The 26408-nt window shown below is 39.5% G+C and overlaps 1 protein-coding gene across 14 annotated transcripts in view; it reads left to right on the top strand.

The window, feature by feature from the left end:
* The window catches only part of mef2aa (myocyte enhancer factor 2aa), a 534066-nt gene that overhangs the window by 148111 nt on the left and 359547 nt on the right, over positions 1–26408 (top strand). For all 14 annotated transcript variants that reach the window (XM_039773273.1, XM_039773279.1, XM_039773284.1 and 11 more), the window contains exon 2: positions 20008–20108. The gene's annotated coding sequence lies outside the window, so the exon portion shown is untranslated. The remainder of the gene's footprint in view (positions 1–20007; positions 20109–26408) is intronic.

The following is a 26408-nucleotide window of genomic DNA, read 5'->3' on the forward strand; positions in this document are numbered from 1 at the left end:
TATTAGCTCAAAAGGGTGCTTCTACTAAATACTGAGCAAAGGGTCTGAATACTTAGGACCATGTGATATTTCAGTTTTTCTTTTTTAATAAATCTGCAACAATTTCAAAAATTATTTTTTTGTCTGTCAATATGGGGGTGCTGTGTGTACATTAATGAGGGAAAAAATTAAATGATTTTAGCAAATGGCTGCAATATAACAAAGAGTGAAAAATTGAAGGGGGTCTGAATACTTTCCGTACCTACTGTACACACACACACATATATACATATACACATACATACATACACATACATATATATACATACATACACACACTCATATATATATATATATTATATATATCTATACTAATAAAAGGCAAATCACTCACTCACTCACTCACTCACTCACTGACTCACCACTAATTCTCCAACTTCCCGTGTGGGTGGAAGGCTGAAATTTGGCAGGTTCATTCCTTACAGCTTCCTTACAAAAGTTGGGCAGGTTTTATATCGAAATTCTACACGTAATGGTCATAACTGGAAGCAGTTTTCTCCATTTACTGTAATGGAGATGAGCTTCAACGCCGTGGGGGAGTTTCGTGTGACATCATCACGCCTCCCACGTAATCACGCGGTACATAGAAAAGCAGGTAGACCTAAAAAAAGCGCTGTAGAAAGCATGCATTATATAATTGAGAAGGCAGCGAAACAATAAGAAGCGGCGAGTGACATATACAACCATATTCATGACTTCTGCTACTTCGGAAACAAAGCACGATGTAAACCTACACTTTAAATTAAGTTCATAGACAGGCTGCGCTGGCGTTTGTAATTTAGTGCCTGCCCATATAAGGCCGTCCGTCAGCGGCAATCCAATAGCAAACTCCCACTAAATATTCACGGGTTAAGGACTGTGCTTATGCAGAGGAAGATGAGATGGTCAGGGTGGTGTTTGGTACAAACTCAGCGAAACTGCGAGAGAAAGTTTTAAGTGCCAGGACTAAGGTAACATTAAATACAGCCATGGACATAGCACGAGATGGCACCAGCACAGCTGGGAAACTTCGATGCATGTACACCGAGCGGATCACGTGAACTGACGCAGTGCACAGATAAAAAGCAACAGTTCCAAAGAGCTGAACAAAACCGAATTACACAATTGAAAAGGCAGCAAAAATATGAAGCGTTGATACATACAAGCATATTCATAAATCCAAAACAAAGCACACGTTGGAAAAAGTCAATGTCCCGCTAAAGGAAGACAGTGTAAAAAACCCGTGCATGCAGTGTGTCAGGTCTCAGATAAAGAAGAAGACGAGCTGTTTATTGATGCAGTAAGAAACGAATCGATGAATGAAACCTGTCATCTTTACAACGATTGACAAACACGGAATGTAACTTGAATACAACACATCCTACAAATACGAACCTGTTTGAAAGAAATAATGATAATCAAATCCTTGATGACAGCAACACTCAGTAACACTCACAAAACAAATACTGTATATTGACAGTCATGTTACGTTATTTTTAAATGTTCCCTTTTCTTTTCATAGCTTTTTTAACACACTACTTCTCCGCTGCGATACGCGGGTATATATATATATATATGTATATATATAACCCGATCTACATACTCGAGTAATGGATACTTTATTCTCCATCAATGATTGTTTTGGTAAAGCCATACTTAGTGTATTCATTAGATGAACGGTAAAAAAGTAAGAGCGAGGGAAGGATGACTTATTGAGGCATGCAGGCTGTAGTGCTGCGTCAACTCTATCTGAATTGCGCAATCACATTTGAAAAAATATATCTTTTCAAGTTCTATTTAGTCCATATGTGTCAAACTCAGAGATCATTTTATATACTGTATTATTGTTATTAAAGCCCGGGTATATGAAGCGCTGGTAACACAATAAACTACAGATCCCATAATGCAGCGCTTCAGCTGCCTTGCCGAACACTTACCGAGTTAATCAAGTTATTGCTAGCTAGCTCACGATGCTGAAGAGAAAAGTTGATTCTGAAAATAGAGCCTTTAAAAACCGATGGGAGGCTGAGTATATGTTTACTAAACCCGTGTGTCTCATTTGTGGAGCTAATGTGGCTGTAATTACAGAATTTAATCTAAGACGGCACTATGAGACAAAACATCAGGTTAACCTGAATGCAATGCAGAAGATACAGAAAGCAGCATAATTAAATAAGAATCTGACACTTCAGCGGACGTTTTTACCCGTGCACAATCACAAAGTGATTTCAAGTGAAGCTGCTTTTATGGGAGACACAAATGCACCAGTGCACCTTGCCTCACTTTCCCTGTTGCCAAGTAATGTTAAACCAAGTCGTCACTACGGTGTTCCCAAATACGCACTTTGCTGATAAACTTAGCGCACTGAGTTTGCACGGCGCTTTGGTGACTTCGAAGAACAAAAAGTCCGTCTACATGCGGCTCGAACCTTATGCATGTTTGGTAGCACATATCTGTGTGAGAAGCTCTTCTCAGTGATAAAGACTAACAAAACAGCACACAGGAGTCGCCTCACTGATGAGCACCTGCAATCCATCCTGAGAATCTCCAGAACACAGAACCTCACACCAAACATAAACGAACCTGTGGCCAAAAAGATGCCAGGCGTCCAGCTCTAAAATGACATATGAGCAAAGACAACTGAATGATTTAATTTGTTATTGCTGAAAAGAACACATTTCATTTATATTTCTAGGTTTTGTTATGCAGCATGTTCATATTTGAATTTGTATCATTTTGACAGGATACATTTTTATGGAGAGCAAAATATTATAAGTTGTTTAAGGTTTGAGTTGATTTATTCACGAATAATATTCCTGTCTGTTTTTACCATTCCTACCAAACATATTTCTGTCGACTAAATAAAAATTCCTTCTATTTAAAATTTAAATAGAACTTGAACAAATACGATAGTTCATAATATCCACGCAGACTTGCACGTAAGAGCGGGAGTTATCCGTTTTAACAAGCAGCGTATTGCACTGATACGAAATAGCTGTGTGTGTATATATGTAGATATGTATATATATGTTTATATATGTGTGTGTAAATATATATATATATAAATATATATATATATATATATGACAACAACACTCATCACTCACAACAGTGACAAAACAATTACATTGACAATCATGTTACGTTATTTTCAAAATGTTTCCTTTTCTTTTCATTGCTTCTTTAACACACTACTTCTCCGCTGCGAAGCGCGGGTATTTTGCTAATATATATATATAACACACACACACATATATATATATCTATACTAATAAAAGGCAAAGCCCTCACTCACTCATCACTAATTCTCCAACTTCCCGTGTAGGTAGAAGGCTGAAATTTGGCAGGCTTATTCCTTACAGCTTACTTACAAAAGTAAAGCAGGTTTCATTTCGAAATTCTACACGTAACGGTAATAACGGTCGATAACAGTCGATAACGTCCGCCACGTTGAACTTTCTTATTTATGGCCCCATCTTCACGAAATTTGGTAGGTGGCTTCCCTGTGCCAACCGAAACCGATGTACGTACTTATTTTGATGGTATAACGCCACTGTCGGCCGCCATATTAAACTTTCCAACGTCACTAATTCTCCAACTTTCCGTGTAGGTAGAAGGCTGACCCCATCTTCACGAAATTTGGTAGGTGGCTTACCTGCTCTAACCAAAACCGATGTACATACTTATTTCGGTGGTATGACGCCACTGTCGGCCGCCATATTGAATTTTTGCAAACGTCATTAATTCTCCAACTTCCCGTGTAGGTAGAAGGCTGAAATTTGGCATGCTCATTCCTTACAGCTTACTTACAAAAGTTAAGCAGGTTTCATTTCGAAATTCTACGCGTAACGGTCATAACGGTCAACAACGTCCGCCATGTTGAACTTTCTTATTTATGGTCCCATCTCTTACGAAATTTGGTAGGCGGCTTCCCTGCGCTAAACGAAACCAATGTACGTACTTATTTCGGTGGTATGACGCCACTGTCAGCCGTCATATTGAACTTTCCAACGTCACTAATTCTCCAAATTCCCGTGTAGGTAGAAGGCTGAAATTTGGTACTTATTTTGGTGGTATGATGCCACTGTCAGCCGCCATATTGAACTTTTCAATAGTCTTTGTTACTTATGGGCCCATCTTCAAGAAATTTGGTACGCAGGTTCCCAACGCTAACTGAATCCTACTTATGTACATATATACGTCCATAGCCTGCAGCTGAGTCACCGGGTGAGGCGCCATTGGGTCCCCCATCCCAATGCCTTCCACGTTGTTGGCTGCCTGCCTATATAAGACTGTCCATCGCTCCAGTCTCTACATTTTCTTCCTTGCTTCGCCACGGGATTCACATCTCCCTGCTGATAACTACAGCCTTTTTATTTAATCCACGGCTTCTCAGCTGTTTTATTATTCATTTATTACGATTATAGTTATTGTGTAGGTATTTTAGACTTACTTTACATTGTTCAGGTACCCATTTCCTTTATCATTCCAACCGTACCCGCATTAACATGTCTATCGAGGTGATCACCATTGATCAAAGAACTGTCTCTTACCGAGTGGTTTCCATGCCCGGAGATGGCACCTGCCTTTTCCATTCTCTTTGTTACACATTGCACGGCCATATCAGGCTCACTCTTGATATCCGGAGGAACATTGTGTCTTATGTATTGAATGACTGGGACAGGTTCAAGGTGTGGACTGATGACGGTACAGGAGATAATTATACTACACAGGAGCACTATAAGAGTGAAATGCTTAAGCCCTTCACCTATGCATCTGCATGTGAGTTGATGGCTGCCGCTGAATTGTTTGGTTGTCGCTTTCAAGTGTACGAAATGGCCAAATATTTTACACCTTTTGACAACCGCCAATGCCTCTTAAACATCTTAGATTCACAGGTGACGATTTCAGTAGTGGACACTTTGATGTTTATGAATGTTTAAACTCTAAAAAGCTGGATGTGAAGTTATCGATGAAACTGGTTGTATACTTACAACGCTTGACAGATGCTGAATGTCATTTCAACACAAGTCCTACAAATACTGTCGTATTACTATTACTACTCGTAATTGAAACAAAACAAGAAACTCAAACCGACAGCAGCAATCCAAGCTGTGAGATTTGAAACAAGATTACTGTTCACATGGCCAGCTGTACGTTGCATGCTTAAGAGTAAGCTCAGCGCACAGCTTGGTCATATTACAACCGGAGGGCCGAACTCACAATGTGGTATACAAAGAGATCCTTAACAAATAATTATTGGTATATTTTCCCTCAGTTTAAAAAGGTTTAATTGTCTTCTTAATAAAACTTTTAAGGCCGTATTTTGCCGCTGCGAAGCGCTGGGATTTTGCTATATATATATATATATATATATATATATATATATATATAGATATAGATATATATAATGTGTGTGTGTGTATGTATGTACAGTATGTATGTGTAGATATATATAGAGAGATATAGATATATATATAGATATTAGATATATATATATATATATATATATATATATATATATATGACAGCAACACTCATAACAGTGACAAAACAATTACATTGATGATCATGTTATGTTATTTTCAAGATGTTTCCTTTTCTTTTTCATTACTTCTTTAACACACTACTTCTCTGCTGGAACTGGGTATTTTGTTAGTATATGTATATATATATATATATATATATATCTATATATATATATATATATATCTACATACATACATACATACATACGGAAAATATACCAATAACTATTTGTTAAGGATCTCTTTGTATACCACATTGTCAGTTCAGCACTCCGGTTGTAATAACACCAAGCTGTGCGAGCTTTCTCTTGAGATTGCAACATATAGTTGTCCAGGAGAAAAGCAATCTTGCCTCAAATCAATGCCAACCTTTTGTAGCGTCTGTCCCTGAGACTTATTAATTGTCATCGCGAAGCAGAGCCTTACTGGAAATTGGAGGCATTTGAATTAAAATGGGAGATCAGAGGGCATAACGGGGTTGCGAGGAATACATTCAGAGTGTGGAGAAACTCTAGAGACAGCGTATATATTAACTTCTGGATTTTTCTGTATTTGGTGGCAGCGTGACGAAGTTGCTTCCACAAGACCGCGTTAGCTGTGGAGCTCAGCTCGGAGTAAAATGAAGTGAATGAAATGAGGTGAATGGCAGGGGAGATGATGACGTGTCAATCCCTCCACAAACACAGTCTCTCAGATTGTGATGTCTACGGCTTTATTTAATGTTAGCTCAGACCCGGCGCTTAAGTTTCTCTCGCACTTTTGCTGAGTTTGAGCCAAACGTTATTCTATCCCTGACGATCTCAATTCTCCGTTATATAAATCAGTAAAGTAGAGAGGACTAAACACTATGGAAAAAGAACGGCAAGACCGCGTCAGGTGCGGAGCTCAGCTTGGAGCGAAATGAAGTGAATGAAATGAGGTGAATGGGAGGGGAGATGATGACGTGACTCCCCCACCCGCCTTAACTGTCAGTCACTCCACAAACACAGTCTCTCGGAATTTGCATAAGCACAGTCCTTCACCAGCAATTTTAACTTAGTTACAAAGTGATCAAAACTCTCGTTTATACCCTGCGTCCTCTCATTAAACTTGTATCTCGCGAATATCTTATTAGTCGAACTTTTAGGTTTACAACGTGCTTTGTTTCCAAAGTAGCTGCACTCATGAATATGCTTGTATGCATCACTCGCTTCATATTCTTTTCCTACCTTCTCAATTGTGTAATGTGTTTTTTGAACAGGTTTGATTCACCGAAATGATCACTCGTACTGTGTTCAGTCAGTTCACGTGAGCCGCTCTCTTGTGTGATCTTGCGATGTCCACGGCTTTATTTAATGTTAGCTAAGACCTGGCACTTAAAAGTTTCTCACTACAGCAATTTTAACTTCATTACAAAGTGATGCAAAGTCTCCTTTATACCTCGTGTCTTCTCATTAAACTTGTATCTCGCGAATATGGTATTCGTTGCAGGCATGACAAACGGCAGCGGGAGCGTGTCTATAAACTTAATTTAAACTTACGGTTTACACCGTGCTTTGTTTCTGCAGTAGCTGCACTTATGAATATTCTTGTATGCGTCACTCACTTCATATTCTTTTGCTGCCTTCTCAATTGTGTAATGTGTTTTTTCTTCAGCGCTTTTTGGAGCTCTTCCTTGTTTTCTACGCACTGCGTTCACAGTCAGTTCACATGATTACGTGGGAGGCGTGATGATGCGAGACGCAACTCCGCCTCCCACGGCCACCGAGCTGCAGTCTATTACAGTATATGGATAAAAATAGGTTCCAGTTATGACCATTACGCATAGAATATCAAAATGAAACCTTGTAAGTAAGCTGTAAGGAATGAACCTGCCAAATTTCAGCCTTCTACCTACACGGGAAGTTGGAGAATTAGTGAGTGAGTGAGTCAGTTAGTGAGGGCTTTGTCGTTTATTAGTATAGATATGCTTACTTATAAAATCTGCGATAGAGTGAAGCCACAAAAGTCGAAGCGCGATATAGCGAGGGATTACTGTACTGTGAGTGGAAACGATTAAAAGAAAAAATAAAGAAAACAATGAAAATGTTGCAGCTGTAAAAGGATTTTCATTTTAGACAGATTGTGAAAATAGCTAGAATTAAAGGTTTGAAATAAAATAAATAAATAATAAATTTATGAATATGTAAAATAATAAAATATATAACTTAACATTTTTTCTAATATGAAAATATTCTCTGTAGTTTAAGAAAAATATTTGTTTAGTGAAAATGTTTCTGCCATTTGGTTTCTAATTCATACAGTTCCGACACACATTAAATGTGACCTACTTGAATTCATATACTGTAAATGCAACTACAAAAAATAGCAAGATTAGAGATGGTAAAAGTTGGATTAAGCAATATATTTTGGTTGCTTTTTTTAGTAATGGCCTACCAGAGAAGTATTTCTGGCTTTGCAGTCATTAAAATAGGAACATTTCAAAGGGATAGACACCTTTATGGTGGAAGACTGTAAGGTTGAGTTAAGGGAGAAGGTGAGACAGGCACTGGGTGGTAGCGAAGAATTACCAGACAGTTGGAAAACTACAGCAGATGTAGTAAGGGTGACAGCAAGAAGGGTGCTTGGCATGACATCTGGACAGAGGAAGGAGGAAAAGGAAACCTGGTGGTGGAATGGAGAAGTACAGGAGATTCTCGTCAGAGAGATGCAGAAAGTAGACAAGAGTACAAGGGGATATGGCACAAGGTGAAGATAGAGGTGGCGAAGGCTAAAGAAAAGGCACATTATGAGTTGTATGAGAGGTTGGACACTAAGATGGGAGAAAAGGACCTGTACCGATTGGCTAGCCAGAAGGAATAAGCTGGGGAAAGATGTGCAGCAGGTTAGTGTAATAAAGGATAAAGATGGAAACGTACTCACAAGTGAGGAGTGTGTTGAGCAGATGGAAAGAGTACTTTGAAAGGCCATTGAATGAAGAGAACGAGAGAGAAGAGTTTGGATGATGTGGAGATAGTGAATCAGGAAGTGCAACGGATTAGCAAGGCAGAAATAAGGACAGCTATGAATAGGATGAAGAATGGAAAAGCCGTTGGTCCAGATGACATACCTGTGGAAGCATGGAGGTGTTTAGGAGAGATGGCAGTTGAGTTTTTAACCAGATTGTTTACTGGAATCATGGAAAGTAAGAGGATGCCTGAGGAGTGGAGAAGTGTACTTGTGCCGATATTTAAGAATAAGGGGGATTTGAAAGGCAAGGTCTACTGGATAGTAGTGAGACCAGCTATGTTTTATGGGTTGGAGATGGTGGCACTGACCAGAAAGCAGGAGACAGAGCTGGAGGTAGCAGAGTTAAAGATGTTAAGATTTGCATTGGGTGTGACAAGAATGGATAGGATTAGAAATGAGTACATTTGAGGGTTGGCTCAGGTGGGACGGTTGGGGAAAAAACGTCAGAGAGGCAAGATTGCATTGGTTTGGACATGTGTAGAGGAGAAATGCTGAGTATATTGGGAGAAGGGTGCTAAGGATAGAGCTTCCAGGCAAGAGAAAAAGAGGAAGGTCTAAGAGAAGGTTTATACATGTGGTGAGAGAGAGCATGCAGGAGATGAGTGTAACAGAGCAAAATGCAGAGGACAGAAAGATATGGAAGAAGATCCGCCGTGGCAACCCCTAACAGGAGCAGCTGAAAGAAGAAGAAGCCTTTATGGTGGTGTTTGGCAACTGAAAAGAGTCAGCTCTGTGTGTATTTTTTATTGCAGTTCTATTTCTAATCGTTAATTCTAAAGACCAGGCTGACTACTTACAGTGTGCAGCTTAGCACTTTTCATCTCTTATTTCGTGAATTGGTGAGATTAGTGCATTAGAAATAATCAATAAAGTTATGCTCGGACTCTGCTGACAAGTGGCGTTCAGTTTTAAGTTTAGTGCATTTGGAAGGAACATCAGGAGAAGCATGACATGAGTGTCTTGTGCCTCCAGCATGTCCTGGGTCTTCTTTGGGGCTTCCTCCTGGTTGGACGTGCCCGGAACACCTCACCAGGGAGACGTCCAGGATCTGACTCCTCTCGATGCGGAGCAGCAGCGGCTCTGAGCCCCTCCCGGATGACTGAACTTCTCACCCTATCTTTAAGGGAAAGCCCAGACACCCTGCGGAGGAAATCATTTCAGCCGCTTGTATTCGCAATCTCGTTCTTTCGGTCACTACCCATAGCTCATGACCATAGGTTAGGGTAGGAACGTAGATCGACTGGTAAATTGAGAGCTTTGCCATACGGCTCAGCTCCTTTTTCACCACGACAGACCAATGCAGAACCCGCATCACTGCGGATGCCGCACTGATCTGCCTGTCGATCTCATTCTTCCCTCACTCGTGAAAAACACCCCAAGATACTTGAACTCCTCCACTTGGGGCAGGATCTTGCCTCCAACCCTGAGAGGGCACTCCACCCTTTTCCAACTGAGGACCATGGTCTCGGATTTGGAGGTGCTGATTCCCATCTCATCCGCTTCACACTCAGCTGCAAACTGACCCAGCGAGAGCTGAAGATCATGGCCTGATGAAGCAAACAGGACAACATCATCTGCAAAAAGCAGTGACCCAATCCTTAGTCTACCAAACCGGACCCCCTCAACACCCAAGCTGTGCCTAGAAATTCTGTCCATAAAAGTTATGAACAGAATCGGTGACAAAGGGCAGCCCTGGTGGAGTCCAACTCTCACTGGAAATGGGTTCGACTTACTGCCGGCAATGCGGACCAAGCTCTGACACCAGTTGTACAGGGACCGAACAGCCCTTATCAGGTGGTCCGGTACCCCATACTCCCGGGACACCCCACACAGGATTCCCCGAGGGACACGATCGAACACCTTTTCCAAGTCCACAAAAGACTTGTAGACTGGTTTGGCAAACTCCAATGCACCCTCCAGGACTCTAAGGGTGTAGAGCTGGTCCACTGTTCCCCAACCAGGACGAAAACCACACTGTTCCTTCTGAATTTGAGGTTCGACTATATGACGGACCCTCCTCTCCAGAACCCCTGAATAGACTTTTCCAGGGAGGCTGAGGAGTGTGATCACTCTGTAGTTGGAACACATCCTCCGGTCCCCCTTCTTAAAGAGGTGGACCACCACCCCGGTCTGCCAATCCTGAGGCACTGTCCCCGATGTCCATGCGATGTTACAAAGACTTGTCAACAAGCCTACAACATCCAGAGCTTTGAGGAACTCCAGGCGTATCTCATCCACCCCCGGGGTCCTGCCACCAAGGATTTTTTTGACCACCTCGGTGACCTCAGTCCCAGAGATGAGGGAGCCCACCTCCGAGTCCCCAGGCTCTGCTTCCTCATTGGAAGGCATGTTGACGGGATTGAGGAGGTCTTTGAAATACTCCCCCCACCAACCCACAACGTCCCGACGGACGGTAGACCAGAATCTCCTTGAAGCCATCCGAAACTTGTTCTCTATGACCTCCCCAAACTCCTCCCATGTCTGAGTTTTTGCCATCATTAACCACTGAAGCCGCATTCCTCTTGGCATGTCGGTACCTTTTAGCTGCCTCCAGAGTCCCACAGGACAAAAGGGTCCGGTAGTACTGCTCCTTCAGCATGATGGCATCCCATACCGCCGGTGTCCACCAACGGGTTCGGGGATTGCGCCACGACAGGCACCAACCCACCTTGCGGCCACAACTCCGGTCAGCCCCCTCAGCAATAGAGGCATGGAAAATGGCGCATTCGGAACTCATTGTCCCCCACCTCCCTCGGGACGTGGTCGAAGTTCTGCCCGAGGTGGGAGTTGAAACTACTTTTGACAGGGGACTTTGCCAGACGTTCCCAGCAGACCCACACAACACATTTGGGCCTACCAGGCCTGACCGGCATCCTCCCCCACCATAAAAGCCAACTCACCACCAGGTGGTAATCAGTTGACAGCTCCGCCCCTCTCTTAACCCGAGTGTCTAAGACATGTGGCAGCAAGTCCGACGACACAACCACAAAGTCTGGCCGTTCTGGACGTCGAAACAGGGCCTAGGGTGTCCAGTTGCCAAGTGCACATATGAACGCCGCTATGCTTGAACATGGTGTTCGTTATGGATAATCCATGATGAGCACAGAAGTCCAATAACAAAACACCGCTCGAGTTCAGATCTGGGGGGCATTCCTCCAAATCACGCCCTTCCAGGTCTCACTGTCATTGCTCACATGAGCATTGAAGTCTCCCAGCAGTACGAGGGAGTCCCCAGAAGGTATGCCCTCTAGCACCCCCTCCAGGAACTCCAAAAAGGGTAGGTACTCCAGACTGCTGTTCAGCGCATACGCATAAACAACAGTTAGGACCCATCTGCCAACCCGAAGTTGGAGGGAGGCTACCCTCTCATCCACCAAAGTATACCTCAATGTACAGGCTCCAAGCCGGCACCTCTAACCGGGGGCAACTCCCAGAGTGATAGAGAGTCCAGCCCCTCTCAAGGAGATTGGTTCCAGAGTCCAAGCTGTGCGTCTAGGTGAGCCCGACTATATCTAGCCGGAACCTCTCGACCCCGTGCTCTGGCTCCTTCCCCTTCAGAGAGGTGACGTTCCACATCCCAAGAGCCAGCTTCTGTAGCCAAGGATTGGACTGCCAAGGTCCCCGTCTTCGGCCACCACTCAACTCTCACTGCACCCAACCTCCTTGGCCCCTCCTATAGGTGGTGAGCCCATGGCAAGGGGGACCCACATTGCCTCTTCGGGCTTTGTCCGGCCGAGTCCCATGGGTGCAGGCCTGGCCACCAGGTGCTCGCCATCAAGCACCACCTCCAGGCCTGGCTCCAGAGGGGTCCCCGGTGTCCTGTATCCAGGCGAGGGGAAAACGCCGTCCAAATTTTTTATTCATCATAGAAGGTCTACTGAACCACTCTTTGTCTCATCCCTCACCTCGGACCAGTCTGCCTTGAGTGGTTCTACCAGGGGCATAAAGCCCTGGACAACAGAGCTCCTAGGATCATTGGGACACGCAAACCCAGTGGTTTGGCAGTTCAAGGAGGGGTAGGTACAATTTGCCACATGCAATTCTGTTCTACAGTGAATGGGTTTTTGATATATTTTAGAAAAAAAAATAGCCTGCTGTTGCCTTTTATAATGGAGATAAAGGGTAATCAGGTCCCAGCATAAAAGAAAAACCTTAAAACTTACTGAATATGTGAACTTTCAAGCAGCAAAGTGTTCAATTTCAGAAAGCATGCTTTTGACAACAAAAGTAAACTGTAAGTAGTACATTTTGCCACATGTTCTTGGTACCATTTTGTTGAAGTAAGGATATGTTTCCTGTTTCCTGTTTGCTTGTCTGGTCACAGCTGGTGTAATGGATCGGGTTTTCACAATTAACAAATTTCCAAAGCTTTTTCTCTACTATTGTTTTTTCAATGGTTATATTCTGCCATAGCTAGCAACAACAGAAGATTCATGCTCAAATTTCATAAACAGCACCTACTTTGTGCCTATTACATTCTGTGTTTGTTATTTTACATAACCTGCAAAAGGAGATTCACACCAAGCAGCAGTGTTGTAGTGAAGAATGTCCAAAAGAGTTTTATTGTACTTTGTGCACATAGCAGTAAATCTCAACTGAACTGATTACACTGCATTTTTTTGTAAAAGCCTTTTATAAAAAGATTTTTGAAAGAGCCAAACCAAATGCACGTCTATACTAAGTTCACAGAATCAAGCAACAATCACCGCTCTGTGCTTTCCGTGGCATGTCATTTGCACAAATGAAAAAAACAATACTTGGTAATATCTAAGGACATAGAAAACACACTGATACTAATCAATCCAAAGAAACTTTGGGAGAACAGAAATTACAGTTTGTATTACTACTTGCTAATGCTAAAACATCTTTATAAAACTTAATAAACTTGAATGTGATTAAACATAAGTGTATACCTTTAACATCTTTTCAGTTTTTGTCACTTGATTGCACACTACCTGCATGGCAGCAAGCAGTATCTTTGTGAGATAATGAAATAAGCTTCTGAATATTGAAAGTCTGTGAGTGATCATAAATTTGAGATTTTTCAGTGGTTATTGTCTAGTTGTCCATAACATAGAGACAATAATTCACATCTGGGTATTGACATTGAACAATGTCTGTAAGAATAAGCAGAGATGACTTTTTGTGGTAAATAACAAGTATTAAAATCTCAAGATAACATTTTTGGCTTGAAAAATGGAGGCATTTGGAAAATTTTAATGCTTTTGTTTTCACGTTTGGACTCTGGAACCAGTCACTCCCATTATAAAATACAAAAGCAGCCTACATATATTTTTTTAATTTATAAAAAAATGCATCACAATCTCATGTGGGAAATAAATATATACCTTGATTTTTAAGAAATAATTTTGGCTTGAAAAATACTAAACTCATCATTTTAAATTATTTATGAATTTTCAAATATAATAGCTTAAACAAAATACAAAATAGAAAAGTAACTTGGCGAACTTTGCAGAGTATAAAAACACTCTGCAGTATATAACACTCGCCCAATATGGGACGTGATCACTACACTTCACCACCCGAAAGGGAAGTGGACTTCGGTTCTCGGCCACTCTTCTCCCCTTTTGCACCCACGGATACTTGAAAGAACCAGATGGTACTTGAACTGGTTAACCTAGCAAGTACATTGTAATACAACATTGATACATTTACATGCCCGGTGACTGAGTCCTCATTAGTGATCCCTTTTTTCCTGGATGCCCTCCCCAGTGGTCAAATCTTAATCCCCAGTTTGAACCACACATAAAGGATAAATGATATTCATAGGAGAAAGATTAAATGCAGTCCGTGAAATGGTGAAGAATCCTGCAGTACAGTTCTTACTGCATGATCAAAGGGAAAAGAGACTGCCCTTAGGCGAATATGGCTTCCTGGAATGCTATCCCACAGAATTTAAAAACGTGGACCAACGGGAGCACCCAGAGAACCTCAGGTCCTTATACCGCAACCTCTTGCCTGTTTTCGGGATTTCATCTCACTGTTTCAACTTCAGGGTGGCCACCTACAGATAGCAGACATCCCTGGGTGAAGTCTGATCATGAAATATTCTTAAGCATAGATACTTGAGCTCCTTGCCTTCTGCGTCTCTTCTACCCCCCCAACTCAGTCTGACATTCCCCTTGGAGGAAAAAAAAAAGTTTCCTGCAAAAACACCCATTTCCTGTTCAGATGTCATGGCAACATGACGCCTTCACTAAGCAGATGGAATCCTTACTGGGCGGGGTCCTATCAGAACTTGTTCGTCAACAATCACGCCTGAAGGATCTTTCTTAGACAACCTTCAGGCCACATAATTCAGTGATAGCCAGTCCAGAAATGCCACCCGCTTGTAGTATTATGTAGACTTGCTTACAAGTATGTGGAATTTTATCATTTAACCCTTGTTGTCATTTTTTAATAAAGGCGTTGAAAATGTAGAGCAACAGTCATTTGAAAAACTAAAAGAAAGGCTTTATAATTTCTATCTAGACACTCTGCTAGAGCCAGGCTAAAGGGTAGGGCTTTCTTTTAACTTCACCTGCTTCTCATTTTGTGGCTACTACAAGAGTAGTATTGGTAATGTAAGCATTTGATCATTTATAAATATTTCATGCTGACAATGATGGAGAGAAAAAACGAATTCTTCAAAAATAAAACCTAAGTTACTATAAGAGAAAACATAAAGGTCAGGTGAAATTTATTAAGACACCTGGATATTCAAGTGCATCTTGGGCATTCGGTAGTACAGTTTATTTTTTCTTTTCAAGATATATCGGCATTTACCATGCTTCCAAAGACTCGGGTTTTAATTCATGAGCTTGTCACTTACTGTGCACAGTTTGTGTTCTAACTTCTTAAATGCATTGATTTTCTTATTTTTACTAAATATTTCCTTTTAACCATCCAACTGCACCTTCAAAAATGAGACACAATTAATGATTAGAAATATTTAGACGAGAACAGGCCATTCAGCTCAACAAAGCTTGCCAGTTCAATCCACGTGGACAAAATTGTTGGTACCCTTCAGTCAATGAAAGAAAAACTCAAAATGGTCACAGAAATATCTTTAATCTGACAAAAGTAATAATAAATAAAAATTCTATGAAATTTAACCAATGAAAGTCAGACATTGATTTTCAACCATGCTTCAACAGAATTATTTAAAAAAATAAACTCATGAAACAGGCCTGGACAAAAATGATGGTACCCTAGAAAAGACTGAAAATAATGTGACCAAAGGGACATGTTAATCCAAGGTGTGTCCACTAATTAGCATCACAGGTGTCTACAATCTTGTAATCAGTCAGTGGACCTATATATAGGGCTCCAGGTAGTCACTGTGTTGTTTGGTGACATGGTGTGTACCACACTCAACATGGACCAGAGGAAGCGAAGGAAAGAGTTGTCTCAGGAGATTAGAAAGAAAATTATAGACAAGCATGTCAAAGGTAAAGGCTATAAGACCATCTCGAAGCAGCTTGATGTTCCTGTGACTACAGTTGCACATATTATTCAGAAATTTAAGATCCATGGGACTGTAGCCAACCTTCCTGGACGTGGCCGCAGGAGGAAAATTGATGACAAATCAAAGAGACGGATAATACGAATGGTAACAAAAGAGCCCAGAAAAACTTCTAAAGAGATCCAAGGTGAACTTCAAGCTCAAGGAACATCAGTGTCAGATCGCACCATCCGTCGTTGTTTGAGCCAAAGTGGACTTCATGGGAGACGACCAAGGAGGACACCATTGTTGAAAACAAATCATAAAAAGCCAGACTGGAATTTGCCAAACTACATGTGGACAAGCCACAAAGATTCTGGGAGAATGTCCTATGGACAGATGAGACAAAATTGAACTTTTTGCCAAGGCACATCAGCTCTATGTTCACAGACGGAAAAATGAAGCATATCAAGAAAAGAACACTGTCCCTTCTGTGAAACATGGAGGAGGCTCTGTTATGTTCTGGGGCTGCTTTGCTGCATCTGGCACAGGGTGTCTTGAATCTGTGCAGGGTACAATGAAATCTCAAGACTATCAAGGGATTCTAGAGAGAAATGTGCTGGCCAGTGTCAGAAAGCTTGGTCTCAGTCGCAGGTCATGGGTCTTGCAACAGGACAATGACCCAAAACACACAGCTAAAAACACCCAAGAATGGCTAAGAGGAAAACATTGGACTATTCTAAAGTGGCCTTCTATGAGCCCTGACCTCAATCCTATTGAGCATCTTTGGAAAGAGCTGAAACATGCCGTCTGGAAAAGGCACCCTTCAAACCTGAGACAACTGGAGCAGTTTGCTCATGAGGAGTGGGCCAAAATACCTGCTGAGAAGTGCAGAAGTCTCATTGACAGTTACAGGAATCGTTTGATTGCAGTGATTGCCTCAAAAGGTTGTGCAACAAAATATTAACTTAGGGGTACCATCATTTTTGTCCAGGCCTGTTTCATGAGTTTATTCTTTTAAATAATTCTGTTGAAGCATGGTTGAAAATCAATGTCTGACTTTCATTGGTGAAATTTCATAGAATTTTTATTTATTATTACTTTTGTCAGATTAAAGTTATTTCTGTGACCATTTTGAGTTTTTCTTTCATTGACTGAAGGGTACCAACAATTTTGTCCACGTGTGTAATTCCCCAAATATAACATTTTTGAATTTACCACACTACTTGATTACTTGTTCCACATGTCCATGGTTCTCTGCATTTTTTTCTCTCCAAAAAAGCAGCACTTTTAACTGTATAGTGCATCTGTTTTTATACTGCTTTGCAGGTGTTTATCGACTGTGTTATTTGCTTAGCAGCATGCCCGCACCCTTTGCTTCACGGGGGTCTTCAGTCCCCCAAACCCCTCCATTGTTAATCGTGTTTCATTAGTTAAGTTTTTAAGCTTCATGCTGGACACATTTACAAGATTTATAAAGGTAAAATGTTGAGTTTATATTTAATTTTTATGCACTAAGTTAAAAGCTTATTTTTAGGATTAATTTTTTCATCTGCAATGCTGTATGTGGTTCAATTTGTGGTTCAAAAATTAGAACTTTGACTTCCTCATCCTAAAATGTGATATGACTTTTGTAGGGCCAACAAAGCTCACCAGTCCTATCCACTTAAGTCCTCCAAAATAACATCAAATGAAGTTTTGATGGCCCCTAAAATTAAAATGTCTACTACACTACTTGGTAACATATTCCATGTTTCTCTGTGTAAAGAAAAACTTCCTGATGTTTGTGCAAAATTTACCCCTTACCAAGTTTCTTGTTGAAGTCATGTTAAAATAAATAAAGCCTCAATCCGCTGTACTAATTCCCTTAATAATTTTGAACTCTTCAGTCATGTCACCTCTTAATCTCCTTTTGCTTAAACTATAAATGCTCAGCTGTTTTAATCTTTCTTCACGACTCATCCTCTGCAGTCCTGGAATTGGCCTAGTTACTGTTGGCTGGATTATTTCTAGCACTGTCATGTCTTTTTTTTGAAGCCAGGAGCCCAAAACTGAACACTGTACTCCAGATGAGGCCTTGCCAGTGCACTATAAATCTTGAGCATAATCTCCTTAGACCTGTTCTGTACTCGTATTGTATAACCTAACATTCTGTTAGTGTTCAGAAGCCATTATGAAGACTATCTGGCAGTTCATAGTGATATCACTATGTCTCCTAAATTCTTCTCATAAGGTTTACTTTCAATTTTCAGCCTTTCCACTATGTATTCAAATCTAAAATGTTTACTTTATTCTTAATTTCAAATTAGTATGTTACATTTGCATTAAACTTCATCTGCCACAAATTTACTTTCACTCTGACAAATGTTAAATGTTACCTTTGTTTATCATTTGTAAGTGTTATGCCAAGGTATTTTTGTAATTACATGCAGCCATATCAAATCACCAAAATGAATAAGGATTGTAATACTTTCCATGTATAAGGTAAATATGTAAAGACAGATTCAAATCATCTCTAAACAATTAACTGTTAGATCAAGAAGTCTTTTAGTCTGAAGGTTGTGTATGGTCTTGTGTATTATGGAGGTTTAATTTTCTATCCTATTTATGAATTTTGATTTATGCTTTTTTGTGTATGATTTTCAGCTCTAAAATCCCTCTCAATGGTTATTTATGTAACTGATTCTTGGAACATTTCAGTTGTTTACACTAACAGCATGCTTTTTATTACTATTTTCAGCTTCATGTGTAAACATGCAAAGACACCTTAGATCTCAAGTGTGAATTGGTGTAGTTTAAAAGAAAAAAAAATGCAGTCCTAAATTTGAGATGGCCCAGAGCCAGAGTAGTGGATTAGAAATGGCTCATAGACCTAGTACATGTTGAGTAGTTAGAACTCCAGATAAAGATTTACATTTTAGAATAATGAAGAAATAAACAATGAAGTATTCCAGCAATTCTTTCATGTTTGCTCTTTCCTTTCAAGATGTGCTCTAGCTGGCAGACTACTAGAACCTCAAGTGTGTTTTTTTTGCCTAGACTTAAGTAAGAAACTAATGCATAGAGTTTCAATTTCATGGTATGAAAATATGTAGCCAAGAATATAACAAACAGACATGAGTCTATATATTTTGTAAACCTGTTTCACAATAGCATTACAAGCTATTTGCTGACATTTTTAATTTCATCATACTATCGCCAGCTCTAATTCTTGTGTTGTCAGTACTTTAACAGTATTGTATTTATTCATTTTGGTTTAAATTTGCTTTGGGAAGTTTTCCTTCTGGTTTCTACTTGTTTTCTAAGAATTTTGAACTGTTATATATGCCTGTCTATTTCCACCTGTTGGATTATAATAAGTTCACATTTTTTGTGTCAACTTGTAAAGATGCACATGTGCATCTGTCATTGTGTGTAAGGTTCTTGAATTCAGAAAGGGGTTTATGCCCCAGATTATACTTTAGCCTTTACATAATGCATTGTCAGACAGTGGAAAACTTGCTCTTATTTTTAAAGACCTTCTTGATTGCTTGTCATCTTGTAGTCATGAACTGGTTAGAATATTATTTATATTATTATTTATAGACAGAAAATTAATTATGGTAATCCCTCATTATGGAATGTGCAATCAGAAAATACAGAATCTGCTTAAAAAACAATAGCTAAAGCTCTCATCTTTGTCATTTTTTTGCCCCATTTAATTGCCTGTTATTACATCCAGCTATTTGATAGATTCATTCTAGCTAACATAATACTAATTTTCATATTCTCTAGAAATTACTGTAATCCTAATGACCTGTCCATGACTTTAGCCAATCAAAACCTATCCTGTTTTCTGACTACAGTTCTCCGTAGGAATTCCCGCAAAAGTATGCCCTGCTGCTTGCTGACTGGAGAAAAAGAGAGAATAATGTGTAAATGTTGCTACTAGTGGGTATAGATTGAAAGTGGACAGTTAAGATGTTCAGTTAGAATTTTCCTTCATGAAGGCATCTAAATATGACATTATATTATTGTTATTTTTTTAAGAAGTTGAATGCAGAAAGAAAAAGAAGAACAAAAGTGAACTTATTGAAGGATAAGAATAGACTAAAGGCTTGCAACATTTAAACCAGCTAAGATTCTGCTGGGTAAGTACTGTTTCATTATCAGCAGGTCAATTTGTAGTAAAGTTCTTTTTATGACAATATTCTTGATTCAGCTCAATAAGGATATTGTCTTCAAAAGTTTGTGAAAATCAATATATTATATGCACTTTGTGTATCATACAGCTGTTTTATTCAGGCATTGTAAGTTTAAAAATTTCTGAGTGTGCTTAAACATTATTGCACAAAGGCTTATTCAGCAGGGAGTTTTTATTTTAGGTCTAAAAGTTCTTCTAGACATAGAGACTTGCCTTATATGTCACTTTTTTATGTTTTTATTGCCTGTTAGGTCAGCTGTATTGACTCTAAATATGCAGTTTATCAACATCTTTAGGTTATGTTTCATTGCAAAAAGAAACAGTGGTAACAAAGAAATAATTAGATTCTGGTATTGCTTAATTGTAATTCTCTATTAGTTGATCATCCTTATCCAAAACGATCACAGTTTTCACAAAAAAATTAGCAGTATTTTAAGTGAAGTTAAGAGCGAGTATGGATTTTTTGATCAGTATTGTGCTCTCAGCTGGCTACTTCATACAGGACTTCGTCTGAACAGCAACAAATATTAATGAACCGATCTATTATATTGTCCAGGTTTTGTTGTTTTATTTACCTTTTTATTGGAAATACAGAAAAAAACATATTTAAAAAGTATGTGAAATTGGATAAACTATTCTATTTTGCTATATGTCTAGAAAATGCATAACAATTTTTTTTTTTTTTTTTTTTTTGGCCAAACTGTCTTTCCATTTTGCAAAGGACCAATCAGTTGCAATCATGTTGGCATAAATCCTAACTGAAAATCGAATAAAAGTTGTAAAAAGTTAAAATGCTTAAAATTCTAATATGAAGTTATTTAATGAATGTCTAGTATGCTGTCATTTTACATTAATGATGAGGAAAGGTTTTCCCTTTTGACTCAGATATAAAGATTAAGTTTTGTATTTTTCAAGTTGAAGCTGTTTCTTCACAAACATGGTTTATGTGCATTTGGTATTCAAAATGGTGGTCTGAAGTCCAGGGTTTTCTGTATATTTCTAAAAATATCTTGCCCACATTGGTGCTTTACATTGAAATTAACAGGGAATGAAGCACCACTGTAATGATAAATAAATAAAAAACTCATGCCTTCTGCGTTTCTGATTCAAGTTTGTGACAACAGAAGGGATCTGGAAATGATCATTTTATCACGTAACCCAAGCATTATTTTTCTGAAAATAAGGATATATTTTCTATTACCACGTGTGAATTCCTACCTAAACCTAGAAGCAAATCGAATTAAAACCAACCACGTGGTATGAATGTTTATTGTGATTTTCTTTCTCGTGAGGAAAATACTCCCCGCCATTAAAGATTACAAGTGCTGATGTTTTTTTTTTTGAAAAGGCTGAATATAATAATATTGGTGAGTATTGTTCAAAAATTACTTGTATAAGCTATTTCACAATATGTGTGTAATTGAAAGACATGGATCAATTCTTAAGAACTATCTTGGCTTAAAAAAAAATGAATGTATTCCGTAAGTTTTAAGGCTTTTGTTTTCCAGTGGTGCCTTGTACCCCATTAATTCCAGTGTTATCGGAACTAGTACTTTTAGTTGTTGAGCATAAAAATACATACAGTATTTACTAGAAAGTAATAATCTGTAAAATGCCCTGCTTCCTCAGCACTTAAAGGCTAAGTTTGGTATTTTTTTCCAAAGTTATTTCTTCATAAACATGGTATGTATACATTTGCCAGACAAAATTGTGTTCTAAAGTTAAAACTCTTCTAAAGATTCTAGAAAATACCTTGCCAACCATCTTGGACATTTTATTTTATTTTCCAGTTATACCCTATTCCTCATGCCTCAATTATAAAGATCCGGTTAGGGGAAGATATTTTTTTAAATTTACATAAAACTCCTAACTTTAGAATACAATTTCGGGTGGCAAATGCATATATACCATGTTTGTGAAGGAATAACTTGGGTTTAAAAAATAACTAACTTATCCTTTAAAGAATATTTCAAGTTTAATATGTTTACCTCTGTGAGCACTGATACTGGATTTGTTTTTGTTTTTTTTAATTTGGATCATAGCACTGAGTTGTGCTACTCAAATGGAGGACATTGTTTATAAGTTTCTTTTCTTTAATTTTTTTTTTAAAGTAGGCATCCTATCAGGTTACAAGCTTCATAGATTTTCTGAATTCTCCTGTTAAGGAGCACATTATGAAGAGTTTCAAAGTAAACCTCATGGGAGGTGAATTTATGCTGGCAAGGAAACATTTACCACATGTGCTTCAAAAGCACATGGCTGCAGTGGTTTCTTTCAGCAAACAGTCTTAACATTAAGGGTAGGGTTACTAAGTGAATATTTAGTCATAGTTTATTGTTTATTTTTGGATATTTGCACAAATACGCAGATATTTATATTCTATCACACATACACACAAATGCAATTTTGGGTATACTTGGATATACTGTACATGTATGCAAACATACATACACATACATGTAACAAGGAAATCCTTGTCTTCCACCAGTCACATTAGGACTGTAGTAAACTCCTAGATACACATCATTTCATTTAAACTATAATACATACAAGTCTATCACCTGCCCAAACTGTACCAGCGTATTGTCAGTAGTCATTGCTTTAGTTTTAGTACTGCTCCAAAGGAGAAAATAAGCATTGGGTCCTAGGTCAAAATTGTAACTGGTCTCAGAACTGTTCCATTTAACAGGGTAAGTCCTTCTGTGTTTTGCCATATACAATGTAGAATAATTCTTCTTCATACCTTCCTTTGTGAACTATAATTTGTGGTTGTAGTACTTTCATGCAAAAGAATCTTTACCCCGCCTTGAGTCCTACCTCAAGATTAAATAAGCAATGGCAGTCAAGTCAGGTAATTTTGGGGAGCATTCACTGGTACAGCTCATTACCCCACCCACCACACAACCTCTTGGGATCCTGGTTTGCAACCCCTCCCGACCTACCCCGCTATCTAGTCCTGCCCTCTGGAAATGGCCATCTGTCTGCCACAGCCAGGTGTTGCCTGGTCCAACTGCTTGGTTTTACCTGGTCTTCTGGTCCAGCTGCTCAGGTCCTTAACAATGATGATCCTGCAAGCCAACTCACCCTCGGAGAATCATGCCACATGGCTGTAGTGCCGTAACTGACACTTCCTCACAATGCAGGTAATGTTCCTCATTTTGGAATTTATGAGCAACTGCTCATTCGACACAAAGGATTCACAAGGACACCAAGGATTCTCAGTAGAGACGCAACAACGAAGAAGTCCAGTCTTTGTCTCAGGTCACTGGATAGCGTCTATGTCTCACAAACATATAGCAAAACAGGAAGCACCAGGACTCTTAAAACTTGGGCCTTCGTCCTTTTGCAAAAATATCAGGAGTGCCACACACCCCTTTCCAGCAATCTCGTGGCCCCTTCATGCTCTCCCAATCCGTCTACTGACTTCATAGGAATTGTTACCAGAGACATGAATGCCACTGCGGAGGTAAGTAAACCTTTTGACATGGTCAACATACTCTCTGCAGACAGACACACTGTTGATGGCTGTGCCCAAGAGGTCATTAATGGCCTGGATCTTGGTTTTTATCCGAGACACTTGCAAGCCCAGACTTTCAGATTCTTCGCCCACTCTCTCTCGAGAGCCCCCAACAGAACCTCCATTGACTCTGCAAACATCAGAGCATTGTCGTTAAAGTCAAGATCAGTGAATATTTCTTCACCAATAGATGGCTTCACAGCCGCTGGGCCCCACGACCCTGCCCAACACCCATTCCATGCAAGCATTGAACAGAGTACGAGCAAGAACACACCCTTGACATACCCCAGAATCAACTGGGAAAAACGCAGAGGTTCTGCCTCCACTCTGCACAGCACTCACAGTACCACTGTACAGGCCAGCCAGTAATCTGCAGTACCTGACCTTTTGCAAAGACAAGGAACCAGTTTCACCATGATCACCAGATCCATACAGACCAACACAATCCCAATACCCTGTCAGTGCCAGTGGTCGCATTTAAGTCACCCCTGACCAGAGGAATGTCACCTCGTGGGCACCCATCAACCACCAATGAAGTTGTGAATAAAATATCTCTCACTGAGACATCACTCACCGCTGTGGGAGAATACACTGAGACAACTGACAAGGCAGAGTGTGCCTTAATTTGAGTCTCATAATACTTTTTTTGAAAGGAGTGACATCGGACACCATTGGAAGGAGCCAATCCTCCATAGCAACAGGTACTCCCTGAGTATGACAGCCATCAGAGCGATCACCCCAATAAAAGGTGTACCCACCTACAGAGATCTGGCCAGTCCAAGGTCTTTTATTTAAAAAATAATGCATTTGCACATATGACTCATTGTCAGGTCATTCTTTTTACACCCACATGGTGTGATATGTGTTTGGGGTGGGTTAGCAAAACAGGTGTACAGAGTTGCACAGGGTATGACTTGCTGTATGAACAGCGGCAATTCTGAAGTCTGAATGAAGTGGGACACCTGTCCCACCGTATTATGTTTGCTTATGGCAAGTACAAGGGACCTAGAAATTCCAGCAGGTTTGTGGCTTTTAAGTAAGAAGCATCAGAGGAGTTACCACAGGGATAAGTGGCTTTGATGTTCAATCATCATATTTTCTGAAGCAAAATTCACAGGCTGTTGATTGATGATGAACACTGATATGTTGTTGCAGTAGCAATTCTGCTCAATCCAATAAGAAGAGCAGAGTCAGATTTAGACATTTCCAGATAGTGAAATGAATAATTGATCCAGAAACTATATACACTGTAGATGTTTGGCCAGCAGTATAGTGAAACATTTTGGAATGGCAACTGTTGATAAAACTGAGTAAATCAGTAGTGAAATAATTTTAACCAATGCAGGCTGAATTAAGTCAGACAAATTAAATGGTCACTTTTTGTGTGTGAATTTTATTTTCATGATTATTACAGTGAGGGTTAACTTATAATTGCATTTATTTAAATGATGCTTGCTTTAACTTTTGATAATTTTGTCAGGCAACTCATTAAAAATGAAACACCCTAAAAAAGGCTTTAGCTAGTACGCCATGCTGGTGCTAGGCCAAGCTTATTATTGTGTCAACTGATTGTTGGGTTGCTTATTCGTGAGGCTGGGTTTTACCCCCCTTATGATCTGCGCCAGTGGGTGAACCAACCCTGCCTATAGGCCACCTTTGCAGATTGTAGGTTCCATTAAGCCGTACATTTTGAGATGAAAGATGAAAGCCTGGCTTATTCAGAGGTTGATTTTTCAGTAATTATTGTATGTGGGTAGAATGCCAAACTGATTTGTGGTTTTTAGCAAAATATTCATTTACATAATCTTCATTCACATTTCATACCCGTTTTAGCTTGTGACTGACTGACTTAGTAGCCTGTCCACCCAACCATTTTCATAACCTGTGGCTGTGTTCACACAATGAATCTGAATTACGAAGAAGCTGCCATTCTGTAGGCTCTCAGTTTTGGGAACAGTTTCAAAATGAATGCCTATACATTAATTTCATTAGACAAGCGCATGTTGCACATTTTTTTGTATTGCTATTCTCAGAATTAATGAAATTGTCATCTATTATCCTGTATTGCCTTAATGCATTGTAATGCATTGTATTTACCTACTCGCCTTTTTTTTTTTTTTTAAAACCAGTAGCCTGTTTAAGAGGATGCATCTTTTTTTGCCCCCAAGAAACAGCAATCATACTATGCTGGGGGATGTAGAAGGGAACAGAACTTGATGTCTATTTTGGTAGCCTGCAATAGACTTATTTCATTTATATTATTGTCTTGGCATGTGTAAACATATGCATGTTCTGTCTTAGAAAAGAAATGCAAGTTGATATGGATCTTTTAAATTGATGAGCAGACTCTTAGTGCTTTTTCCCCCTCATTTTCCTTCTAAATGTTAAAAATACAGTTTTTCAAAGGTGCTGAAATCCTTTCAAAATTTTGGTAGTATTTCCCTGTATAGGTTTTCAGATTATTAATTTGATTTTTGTTTTAGTTGTTTTATTTTCCATTTGGTTATCAAATTGAAGCTTAAGATGTGATCAAATGATGTGTTCATGTTTGTTGTCCTCCTGGCAGGAGGCTGAATTTCAATGTTTGTGTATGTTTCAATAATCCCGTAAATCATCTAGAAGCCACATTAGTATTTTTATATATCCAAGGGTGTCATCTTTCAAATAAATCATAAGTGTCCATGTGTCTGCTCTCTTTCATTATTAAAATACGCAATTTTCACATGAATA

Source organism: Polypterus senegalus, chromosome 12, assembly GCF_016835505.1.
Source record: "Polypterus senegalus isolate Bchr_013 chromosome 12, ASM1683550v1, whole genome shotgun sequence".
In the NCBI taxonomy this organism is placed as follows: domain Eukaryota; kingdom Metazoa; phylum Chordata; class Cladistia; order Polypteriformes; family Polypteridae; genus Polypterus; species Polypterus senegalus.